At 44.9% G+C, this 11,794-nt stretch overlaps 1 pseudogene; it reads right to left on the minus strand.

The window, feature by feature from the left end:
• Positions 1-8,332: 8,332 nt before the first annotated feature.
• Positions 8,333-11,794, minus strand: part of LOC103262285 — a 19,695-nt pseudogene continuing 16,233 nt past the window's right edge.

Here is an 11,794-nt window from a genome sequence, read left to right on the forward strand (position 1 = left end):
ATTGGCAGACAGATGGACTTACTAAAGGCAGATTCACCATAAATGGGAAAGGGGTGGTGACAAAAAGGATGAAGATGTCTTAGAGGAAGTGACACCAGCAAAAACCTTCACATGAAAAGAACTTTTGGAGAGATTTCACAATATTGAAAATGCAAAGGATAAAATGTTGAAAGTGAATCCAAACTCAGAAAGGAGGGTGATCATTCACCGAGGTAGTCATGTGCTTGCTCCATATCATAAATTTATTAGAAGAAAGCAAGCACTGCTCCAACTACCCTTGCTAAGTTCTTACAAAGAAACACAATCTTTGAACTCTTGATGTTTCTAGTGTTTCCAATTACAGCGTACTAATATATGTTCATTTTATTACTTTTTCATAGCTCTCTGCATATGTAACTGGTAGCATGACAGTTTTGAATATTTTGACAAAAATGTGAAAGTCACAGCACAGTCATTACTCTCCCATTGGCTATGGAGATTGCTCGCCACGGTTTCAGTGTCTGCACTGTCATTTTTACAACCCCGCACTGCCATGGAAAGTGAGAACCACCTGTGTTCAGTGTAATTCAGACAGTCATAAGAGCGAAGGAGAAAAATCAATCAGGCTAGGAGGCATTGGAATGCTAGGGGGAGAGAAGGGAATTGATATTTTATATAGGTGGTTTAGAGAAGGTGCCTTTAATAAAGTGAAGTTAAGCAGAGACTTGAAGGGAGGGAGAGAGGAGTCTCACAGGCACGTTAGGGAAGGAGTCAAGGACTGAGGTGATTTGACTTCTCCAGAAAATCACTGTGGCTGAAAAACGGAAGCCAGTAGAGGCTACAGCCATGGTCCAGGAAGAGAGGATGCTGGCTGGGACCAGGCAGGCGTGGTGGAAGTGGGAAGTGTGTAGGTCACAAATGTGACTCCGTGGTGAGCTGGGGCAGGCTTGGACTGGTCCCTGGGAGTCGAATGTTAAATTTTCAGGAACTTTACAAGCTGGCTAGTAAACTGTTGGGAGCTTGAAATTGGCCACGTTGGGAGTATTTATTTATTTATTTACTTATTTTTCCTCTTCTAATTTTTATTTTTAAATTGTGGGGTACAATTTAGGGTGAGGTATACAAAATATTCATTGTGTAGGTACCCATGTTGATGAGCTGTGCCCCCTCTACCCCAGGCAGATATCGACTACTGTCAATCCCACCTCCCCACCCCCCACCCCACACAGTTTCCCACTACTGTCAACCCTTTTCTTATGGTATTATGGTAGTTGTTCAAGGTGTTGGAGTATTTACACTATAGGAATGGGCAAGCAGAACAAATCAGCTTTTTTCCCCCTTTCAGAGTGTCACTTGTTAACATTTACCATGTCACTTGTGGAATAAGCATTGGAAAGGCAGAATTGAATATGAGGTATAAAGGAGAAATAAGTCAAGAAAGATTCCAAGGTTTTGGACTGTCATGGCATGTCTACCCTGAACAATAGAATTGGGATGACTGCAGGATGATAGAACAGTGTTGCCACCACAGAGAGGAGAAAGCAATTTTTTCTGGGTGTGAGGAGTAGGACACTGAGACAAAGAAGGAGAATAACGTTTTTCTGAAAACAGGGAGGCCGGTTAGATTATATTCAGGAGGAAGGCTGGGACTTGGGGTAGGTAGGAATCAAACTACTGGAGCCTGTAGTTTGTGACCATCCAAGGTGAAGGCCAAGAGATGCTACTGATGTGTTTGGATTTGGCTTGTTTCTCACAACCTAGGGAGGTGTCCTGAGTCAGTCTTTAGAGCCCGATGCCATGGCCCCTGCTCAGAACCATAAATGAAGACACAGCTGTGAGGGCATGAAGTCTGTTTGAAGGATCAACAGGATATCTTGAGAAGGGAGGCAGATGTCCTGGGAGATGAGACGTTTGGGTTCGAGTCTGTGGAAGCTTCTCACCAGTTCCTTCTTTCCGGCTGAGCCCCTCAAGGAAGGAAGGAGGGGACTGAAGTTCCCCTGTGGCAGTGGAGGAAGAAAGGTGCTGTGGGGAAACATGTTCACATGTAATCATCTGCTCGTCCTTTCTGAGAGCCTGTTCTGTCCCATGCTGGCCTTTTCCCATGCTGCCTGTTGTGGGTGGACAGGCAACCCTGTGACAGAACTCGGCTGGCTCAGCCCAACTCCTGGGTCCTGCCGCCCCTTCCCACACCCCTTCTGTTCACAGCCCTCAGAGTAGCCCACCTGGAGATTCTCAACATTACTCTGCCATAGGCATTCCTTTGGTCCCATGGAGACCCAGTGTGGACATAATCAGAGATGGCCTGCAAGGGAACATCCACTCAGTTGCCCCTCACTCCACCCACTTGGCCTAATTATTCGTGGAACCCCTAGGGTACTGCGGACATCCTTGACCACGCTTGACGGAACCCCCCTCCTACAGCACCCACAGACTTCCTGAAGTTGGGAGCCTCTTAGGAGTTCCATGAGAATCCCAAGGGTGCTGAGGGGGGTGTGTCACCGTCTCTAAGTCCACTACCCTGACCCTGTGGGGCAAGTGGGCTGTGCCCTCCTGCTGACCTTGCCCTTCTGGGGCATCCCTGGACCTGCCCGCTCTCCCTGCACTCACAGTCAGGCCCTCTGCTTCCGGTGGACATAGACAGCAGCGACACTGACGACCAGCAGCACCTTGGGGACCAGAAGGAGAACTGCGAGGAGTTGGGCAGTGGGAGAAGGTGACGGCGTCCGGCCTGGAAGTCAGGGGACAGGAGGAACCATGAGAGGGACAACCTGGGAGGACACCCCAGGGGCCTTCACATTCCCCGTCGGAGGCTACTAGGCATATGCTCTGACATCTTGCCCTGGCTTCCCTGGCTCCAGCCTGAGGCAGAATCAGGGTCAAGAGGCTCCCTGTTCCCTCGCCCTGTCCCAGGCGGCCAGGTCATCCTGGAGGGGCGAGGTGGGCAGAATGTGGACTCAGAAATGCATACGTGTGGCGTCTGAATTCCTCAGGTGATCCTCACGACTCTGTGGGCCAGGGATCATTATCCCCACTCTGATGGCAAAACTGAGGTTCAGAGAATTTAGGGAGGGTCACAAGATTAGGGTGATCCAAACCTAGGCGAGCCCATCATGGATGACCCTAAGGATGATTCCTAAGACCATGTTCCTTGGACAAGTCCAGCCTCCCTGGGTCGTAGTAACTATTATCCAAGAGTCTGCAGGTGGGGTGAAGCTGGTTTCAGGAGAGAGCTGCAGGCTGCCCTTCCTAGGACCATGGTGGGGTGGATGACCTCATGTTCCAGGACGTAGGGAACCATCAAGGGGCCAGATCCAATGAAACCTAGTAGCTGGAAAACATGCTGGTGAGTCAAGGAAATCAACCTCATGCCTGTGATGGCCTCAGACATCAACTAGCCCACCTCGATCCCAATGCAAATAATACCTGAAATCTTTCTGTTGGACCCAGAGAGTCAGATCTGGGGAAACACATATTGTGAGTCTTTGCATTTTTACAACGAGCAGTATTGGCTGTTGAAATTAAGCAAATGAAAATAATAGGTTGTGTTTTTATAATGAAAACAGTGCTGGTGAATCCTTAAGGGAGGAGTGGAGACATCAGCATGTGTGGCAGTCAGGTGGGTCTCTGGACCTTTTCTCCCTTGATGAGGGCTGCACTGCCCAAGGTCATTCCTCCAGCTTATACCTCGGCACAGCATCTCCCTCGTCCTGTCCTGCGCCCTCACTCTCTCATGCATGGTGACCCTGACAACACTCCAGGATGCTTCCTGCATTCCTGTGTCCAACTCAGAGTCTGGCTTCCAGGAAAGAGGACTTCTGGGAATGGTCTAGAAACTTCATTCACTGGCAATGAGGACTTCAGGACTGGTGGTGGGTGGAGAGGGGTGAGGCCCTGGTTTTCGGTGGTGCAGTTAAAAAAAAAACTTTCTGGTAGTGAACTGAATGGTCTCACCACAGAGGGAAATTTCTTGACATCAAGCATTTGAATTGAATTGAGAAATGGTCGTTACAAGGACTATGGCGTTGGATGGCTGTTGCTGGGCATCGATCTTTTGTTGCTGGGCATCTGTAGCAGAGGACAAAGGAGGAGGAATCTCAAATTCAATGGGCTGCTAAGCTGGGGTGGGGCCCTGGTGGGGAATTGAAGGTCCTGAGATATGGGAGGGGACATTTGGGTGAAAGCACTCAAAGATTTTCAGTCAACTTCTGGGTTGCTGGGGACAACCTCTGAAGCAAAATCGTATCTGAAGAAAAAAAAAATCCTTCCCAAATCAAAAGAGAAACAAAAGAGCAAAAGGAAATTGTACAAAAAAGCAGCTCTCAGTATTACTTGAGGAGAGAATGCCAAACTGTAAAATAACAGTGAGTCACAAGAGAACATCACCAAATCCTAGTGCACTATCACTCACTAGGCTGCCACATCCTTACCTAGCCACAAGGACATGTGCAGGAAACACAGAGGGCAGCTAGCCAGGATCCTAACCCAGGGTTATTTGGAAACACCACCAGCAATATTTCAAATACTGGGGAAGTGTCCTGCAGATCGGGGCGCACATCCTAGGAAGGGATTCCGAAGCATGCCTTGATTTCAAATGGTTGATATAGCGTTCCCAGAACCTGTGAATATGTCACTTAACATGGTGAAAGGGACTTTACAAATGTAAGTAATGAAAAACACTGAGATGGGAGGTTATCTTGGCTTACCAGGTGGGTCTGAGGTCATCAGAAGAGTTCTTAGAGAAGAGGGAGGCAGGAGAGTCAGAGTGAGAGGAGATATCAGGACGGATGCAGAGGCCAGGGAGATGGAGCCTGTTGGCCAAGAAAGCCAGCAGCCTCTAGAAACTGGAAAAGACAAGGAACCATATTCTCACACTGGATCCTCCAAAAGGAACCCCGCCCTGATCACTCATTATGGATTTCTGGCTCCCAGAACTGTAAGATAATAAATATGTACTGTTGTAAGCCACTAAATTCTTGGTAATTTGTTACAGCATCAAGAGGAACTCAATACAAAGGAGCGTGTATATTTTAAAAGGGCAGATGTGATTAAAGGACAAGCACAACTTATTGTGATAACTTCTGAGAAAAAAACAAAGCGAAGAAGTGGTCTTTAGCAGTGGAGTGGTTAGGGGACGAAGAAAAAAGTGGGGGAAAGAGGGAATTTAGGGTCCTACAAAATCAAAGTGAGTCAAAGAATGAGAGAACCCAGAATGTCCCTCGCTATCTAAACAAACAAACCCTAAAGTCCATTGATATGCTGGGATTGATCGATACTCAATAAAGAAGGGTTCATTAAGCTGGAAATATTGTGAAACACCCTAATGACAGAATGAAACAGGGAATATTACTACAGACCCCATGGAAACCCAAAGGATGATAAGGAAATATTAGAAACAATTCTACACACAAAAACTTGACCCCTTAATTAAAATGAACCAAAGATTCTTCCTAAAGCATAATCTACCACAACTCATCCATTATGAAATGAATAATGTGAGTAGCCTTAGACTACCAAGAAAACTGAATTCATAATTTTAAAACATCCAAAAATGTTTTTGAAGCCCAGATAGTTCACCTGAAAATTCTACTAAGCATTTAAAGATGAATTAGTGCCCAGAAACCAGCTATAAAAAATGTGGGGAAATTTGAATGTGTACTTCATTTTGGAGGGTATGAGGGGCCTAGTTTAAGAATTTTCCTAACTGTAATGATTTAAAATTTGAAAGTTTATTAACTTGATAATGATATTGGTTTTGTAAAAATGTCCTTAAACATATGATCATCCAGATATGGACTCCATTAGCAACTGCATGTGCACACATGGCTAAGTTATCAGTGCACGTGAGAACTCACCTTCCGTATACCTCTTATAGTAAGGGACATTGTTTATCTTCCACTTCCTATCTTTCCTCTTCCAGCAGACAGTGACATGAATACATTTGTGACCCAGCAGACAAGACCAATGCTATAGGGCATGTCGAAGGAACTTGGGCCTTTGAAAAGTCTTCTGTAGTAGAGAACCTTCCTGGTGTTACACGAGACTGAAATAAGACATATTTGGTCACAGAGAGGGGTCTCTAGCCAACTTCAGGTCCCTGGGACAATGCCCAGTATGAGGGAAATATTTCTCTAATGAGCACAGATTTGTCTTGTAGGTTGGTAGTGGCCCTGTCCTCAGGAATCAGAGTTACCTCGATTCTTTTAGCCTAATCACCTGGTCTAATGACAAGACTTCTTCAACGACCCCCTCCCCCGCCCACTGCTCCCCACGTCCTGGTTTCCACTCCTGTGAAACTCCAAACTCACTGGGTGATTGAAGCAGAAAAGGAGACCTTGATGAACATAAATTTGTATATAGTAATTTACACTCCCACCTACAGTGTACAAGCATTCCCTTTTCTGTGCATTCATGCCAGCATCTATTGTTTTTGATTTTTTAATGACAGTCATTCTGATTGCTATAAAGTGATATTTCATCGTGGTTTTTATTTGTATTTCTCTGATGATTAGTGATGTTGAGCATTTTTTCATATATTTATTGGCCATTTGTATATCTTTTATGAGAGACGTCTATTTGTGTCATTTGCCCACTTTGGCCTTTTTCTTGCTGATTTATCTGAAATCTTTGTAGATTCTGGATATAAGTTCTTTGTCAGAGATACAGTTTGTGAACATGTTCTCCCATTTTGTAGGTTGCCTATATGCTCTGTTGATTATTCCTTTTTCCGTACAGAAGCTTTTTAGTTGAATTTAGTCTCATTTATTTTTGTTACATTTGTTTTGAGTGTTTTAGCCATAAATTCTTTGCCTAGGCCAATGTCCAGGAGAGTTTTTTCTAGGTTTTCTTCTAGGATTTTTCTGGTTTCAGGACTGATCTTTAAGTCTTTCATCCATCTTGAGTAAATTTTTGTAAGTGAGGAGAGATGGAGATCCAGTTTCATTTTTCTGCATGTAGCTATCCAGTTTTCCCAGCACCATTTGTGGAATCAGGTGCCCTTTCCCCAGCATATGTTTTCACCTGCTTCATTGATGATCAGTTGGTTGTAGGTACTCGGATTTATTTCTGGATTTTCTATTCTGTCCCGTTGGTCCTGCGTCTGCTCCTGTATTAATACCATGCTGTTTTGGTTACTACAGCCTTGTAATATAATTTGAAGTCAGGCAATATGATGGATCCAGCTTTATTCTTTTTGCTTGGGATTGCTTTGGCAACCTGACTCCTTTTTGGTTCCATATGAATTTTAGGATTGTTTTTTCTAGATCTGTGAAAAATGATGTTGGTAGTCTGATAGGGATTGCATTGAACCTCTCTGGAAATTGATATAGAGATTTCTCAAAGAACTAAAAGTAGATCTACTATGTGATTCAGCAATCTCATTGCTAGGTATCTACCTAAAGGAAAAAAGACACCTGTATCTGCATGTTCATCACAACACATTTTAGAACTGTGAAGATGTGAATCAACCTAAATGCCCATCAACTGATCAGTCGATAATGAAAATGTGGTATATAAACACTGTGGAATACTATTCAGCCGTTATTATCCTAAGTGAAATAACTCAGGAACAGAAAATAAACACCGCATGTTCACACTTATAATAGGGAGCTAAACTAAGAATCTGCAAAGGCATAGAGAATGATATAACGGACACTGAAGACTTGGAGGGGTGGGACAGGGTGGGGGACGAAAAATCACTAATTGGGTACAACATGCATAGACAGAGTGGAGGGTACATGTAAGGTCAAGATGAAAAACTACTTGTACTCCCTAAAGCTATCGAAATAAAATAAATAAATAAATTTGTGTATAGTAAATGCGCAGAGAGAGACTGTGATTATTGTTGGTAAATTATCACAAATCAGAACACAGAGGAGGCCCATGCTATAGCCCTGCATGGTCCCTAGGTGCCTGGTCCAGTCTTAAGCTCCAGGTCCCTTTTGGAATTCCACACAGCAGATGCCAGAGTCATCTGGGGTAAGATTTCAGATGCTGATGGAAAAGTTTAGGGTGGAACAGAGATGAGGCAGAGGTTAGACACAATGAGGGGAGGGTGAACTGACCAGAGGGGGGACATCACAACTGCCAGGGAGGAAGGCAGGAGGCAGGATGCTGTGAACAGATGCCCTTCCCTCTCTCTTTCCTCCTTTCATATATATTTATGCCTAAAGAGTTATCATGACGTGAACCAGTCTTCTACGAGTGGTGACTCTTGGAGTGTGGGGTCTGGAAGAATGGAACTGACTTTAAAATTTGACTACACATATAAACTTCTAGATTATTCTACAACAAGTATAAGTGACTACTTTTATCATTAAAAAGGATGACATTGTTATTAAACTGTACAAGAGCTGGGTCAACTTGAGTGGGGCCTCATCAGGGGTGCCCTCGTGCCTGGCTCCCTCTGGTGGGCCAAGACCTCCAGGCCACTGCTGACTGCTGGCTGCCTGTCATGCTCCACCTGGCAGGTGAGTACCACATCGTCCCTGTGGGTGGGTGAGCTGACCAGGAATCAACTGGTCCAGTTGTAGGTGCTGTCCTTGTTCTCTGTGAGGGTCAAGGCCGTTTCTGTCCGGGACATGTTTCCATTCTCCAATGAGGTCAGCTGAAGGCCTCAGGGGTAGAACTTCTTCACCTGGCAGGTGATGTTCCCCTGGTTCCCTGCCCTCACGGGCTGCTGGGTAACCTTCACGGTGGGCAGAACTGAAACAGCACAGGGCAGAAGCTCTGACCTGGTGAGTGGCACACACAAACCACAGAGGAAGGCTCCATAGCATGGCTCCTACCATCACGGTGATGGCATCAATAGGATAGCACTAGGCATGCAGCAGGTGCTCAGACATTGAGGGTACTCTACATATGAATGAAATCACTAGGCACAATGCACACAGGAGGTGCTCCAGGCCTGATACCTTCTATTAGGGTACTAATGACTAAAATCAACAAGCTCAATCACTGGCATGCAGGTGGAATGTCATAACTAGCAAAATAAATGAAATATCCAAGCACATAGGGATGTGACTTATAATAGGAACTCACTAACTGGAATTGCTATGGGCGAAATAAATGAAACTACTAGTACAGTTCTTGGCACATGGTGGATGGTCACCTGGCAGCTGCCAATAAAATGATAGTAAGTGACCGGCACATCTAGGACATAGGTGGGACAGTTAGAAATTAGTTTCAGTCAACTCAACCCCTGGAACAAAAGACAGGGGAGGTGTGGGGGAGGAGGTATAGGGGGAAGCTTGGATGCCACTGTGGGCCAGGTGTCAGGGTCCTCTACCTCGGCTGGCCTCAGACAAGTAGGCAGTCCCACAAAAAGGGCTCCCCTGCAAGGTAACGTAAACCACCTCGCAGATGTCCTGGATGTTCTCAGGGGCCAGCACCATCTTGGCTGTGCTGTGGATGCTGTAGGAGACACTTTTTCCTGTGGGCTTCATGCTGGTCTTGACGTCAGAGAGCTCATTCCCATTTTTGAATGATTTCAGTGTGATGTTCCGGGGGGAGATGCCGTGGGATTCGCAGGTTAAGGTCACCACAGGGCCCGATTCCCCGGGGGTAGAGGATTTGGGTATAAAAGGAGCATTGACAAAGAGGAGACATGGCTGCCATGACCATCGCTAACAATAAGCATGTGACACTATTAGGAACCTTAATGATTAGTTTAAACCCTTTCTGATAACACCAGGGAGTGGTGTCTTTATTCTCACTTTACAGAGCAGGATACAAAGGCTCTCAGTGGTAACACACCAGCCTGAGGTGTGAGTGGGAAAGGGCCTGAGGGAACTCCAGGTCTGAGTTCAAAGTCCTGTGTGCACAGGGAGATTCCACTGGTGTGGGATCAGAATTACTGATCGGTGAAACCCTTGGTATTGATTGTTCCTAGCTGACCTCTCCTGCATACCTTGCCATCCTCAGAGAGAGCGTAGATAGAAGTCAATGCAGGGACAAGAGGCAAAGTGGCACCACCGTGACCACTGGACCAGGCTGGCCTGCCCACATGGGGGGGAGGGTGGCCTGGTACTCCCAGCTCTTTATCTGTAAATGGGGACAGTGGTATTCCTCCTTCCTGGGGGCAGCAAGGACTAAATGAGGCGATGGAAGCAGTTGTACTTTGGATCAAGCACAGACGATGCTTCAGAAAACTAAGTGAACACAGATCTGTCTTTCTCCCAGACTATGTTCACACCCAGAGCTCTCCCTTGGGTACTTACAAATTTACTCCATATTCTTATTATTTCCACAAATATTCCAGTGAAGTCTATGAAAGGAAATGAAGCAAATAAGACTAGGGCTTTGAAGTGGAGTCAGGAGACTGTAAGAATAGTGCACCCGCACCTGCTAGAGGAAAGTCCATAGGCTGTTCCGATAGACCTGGATAAAAACGGAAGTCAATATCTCAGCAAGGAGCACCCTAATTAAGTAACCACTGAGAACAGGCTTGTAGTAAGGATTTCTGTCCAGCCAATGAACTGTCTCTGGAAATAACTTTTGTGGAAGCCCTCTACATAAACCTTTTCCTGCACTGCCTCATGGGGCAATATTTAAGGTGGCCCTGATTTAATGTACCCAAATTATAATTCTTTATTTCCCAAATAAATGCTATTTCGTTTGGGCTCCCTATCACGACATCTGTTTTCTTTTTCTTGTCTTTTTTTCTTTTAAAGATGTGGGGTATAATTCAGGGTTAGGTATACAAATGGTCATTGTACAGGTAAAGTTTGGGCCTCACTTTGGTCCCCATGTCACCTGGTTTGAGATCAGGTACCCTTATTGATGAAGTATGCCCCCCTGCTCCTTCCCCTGGCAGGTTTCCACTACTGCCAATTCCTTTCTTGTAATATTATGATAATTGTTCGGGGCCCGCTTATGAGTGAGAACATGTGGTACTCAGTTCTTTGTTTCTGTGATAGATCACTGAGTATTACAGACTCTAAATCCATCCGAGTTGCTGCAAAGTTCATAATTTTGTCCTTCCTTATGGCTGTGTAATATTCCATCATGTATATGTACCACATTTTAAAAATCCAGTCTACTTTCGATGGGCAGTTGGTTCCATGTTTTTGCTATTGTGAATAGTGCTGCAACAAATATGCATGCACAGGTACCTTTTTTGTAGAATGATTTGAATTCCTCCATGTATACTCCCTGAAGGGGGATTGCTGGGTCATATGGGAGGTCAATTTTTAGATCTTTTAGGAATTGCCAAACTGTTTTTCACAGAGGTTGTACAGGTTTACACTCCCACCAGCAGTGTAGAAGTGCTCCCTTTTCCCCACATCCTCTCCAGCATCTGTTGTTTTTTTAGTTATTGATAATGGCCATCCTGACTGGAGTTAGGTGGTATCTTATGCAGTTTTAATTTGCATTTATTTGATGATTAGAGAGACTGAGCATTTTTTCATGTATCTGTTGGGTGCTCATATGTCTTCTTTTGAGAAGTAAGACAGCTGTTTTCAATTAACAAGTATAAGTTGTGCCAAATCCTGAATCTAAAAGTAGGGCATGTTTTCCAGAATTTGGATCTTCTTTTGGGCTGGTTTGGTCAATAACAAAGATCATTGAGTTCTTAGAAAGCCAAATGTGGTTAATTTCTATAACATTTGCCAGGCAGCACATATCACATATATTTGCATTTTTAAATATCAACTTGCTCCCTGGTACCTGGATAACGTTGCAGTCATCAAGACACCATAACGTGGCAAGGGGCTTTAAACAGCTTCCATTTATCAAAAGCTGCCCAGGAGCCTGTCCCTGACAGTTCTCTTTGTGTCCCTCATCTCTTGATGCCCCGTCCAGCACCATGAGGGGGTTC

Source organism: Carlito syrichta, unplaced genomic scaffold, assembly GCF_000164805.1.
Source record: "Carlito syrichta isolate Samal-C Ts95f unplaced genomic scaffold, Tarsius_syrichta-2.0.1 Scaffold304429, whole genome shotgun sequence".
NCBI lineage: Eukaryota > Metazoa > Chordata > Mammalia > Primates > Tarsiidae > Carlito > Carlito syrichta.